This window comes from Penaeus monodon, chromosome 27, assembly GCF_015228065.2.
Source record: "Penaeus monodon isolate SGIC_2016 chromosome 27, NSTDA_Pmon_1, whole genome shotgun sequence".
Taxonomy (NCBI): Eukaryota; Metazoa; Arthropoda; class Malacostraca; order Decapoda; family Penaeidae; genus Penaeus; species Penaeus monodon.
Window position 1 is genome coordinate 3,109,474 of NC_051412.1, and position 992 is coordinate 3,110,465.

Consider the following 992-nt stretch of genomic DNA (forward strand, 5'->3'; position numbering starts at 1 on the left):
TTAGGGTGAGGCCCGGGCGGCTCCCGCGTTGTCACGTAAGCCCCATTAGCAGGGTCACTTAGGCGCGCGATGGCGAGGCCGGCCGGCGAGCCAGGCCCCGCGCGAAGCCAGGTCATGGTGGGCCAGAGCAGGTCCGTCGGGCGGCCACTTAGCCAGGCCCGACGTAATTGCCGCTCGGGTAAGTGGTCCCGCTTGCGAAGGCGCTGAATTTATCGCGGCCGACACCGAGACCGATGGCCGCCCAAGCGTGGTCGCGGGGGAGTGCATTAATCAAGCAGGATTGATTTCCCGACGCGTTAGAACGCTCCTCGACGCGCATGACGCCCTCGCGCGGGACTTGCATTATCGCCGCATCAACGTCGAGGGACATTTTCAAAGGATTCGCTCCCGGAGACAGCCACCAGGGAGGCTTCAAGGATATTTGCATTTGGGTTTCTGGGGGAGCGCCGTGATGCTGCGCTTTTTGTGTTGCGAAGAACACATTTTTTCGAAGGATGACAATCTGCCCTGATAACTGTTACCATTAACCGGCTACCGGAAAATCACACCTGATGACTGCTGCCTTTGTATGGTTCAAGGATGCAGGTCAGTGATATTTCGGAGACCGGCAGCCGCGTTTAAGAGAGCTTTGATTAAACGATAGTTTAAAGTTACCGTCAGAACCTTTTTTCAACCAAGAGGCGCAACAGCGGATGTACTATGGAAAGTCCGCTTGTTTAGGCAAGTTATCCTAAACGTCTTTTGATAATGTCATCTCACCCCGTAATCATCCTCCCGGCGGCCATGGCTTTTTGATATAATTTTCGGAGCATTTTCCAAGAAGTAATTGCTCCTCTCATGAGCCCAAGGGAGAAGCGGTGTCGTGCTGAGCGTAAACGGCGGGGCTCTTGCAACATGAATTATCGATCGTGTGCAGCGGACGAACCGGCGAGCAGGGTGGAAACCCCCAGCTGGCTCTCGGGAGATCGGGAGGCTGCCCCTCGGACGGCCGG

At 56.2% G+C, this 992-nt stretch overlaps 1 protein-coding gene across 1 annotated transcript in view; it reads left to right on the forward strand.

Moving 5' to 3' along the window:
- The window catches only part of LOC119590546 (zyxin-like), a gene marked incomplete in the record, with an annotated part of 87,602 nt that overhangs the window by 49,333 nt on the left and 37,277 nt on the right, over positions 1-992 (forward strand).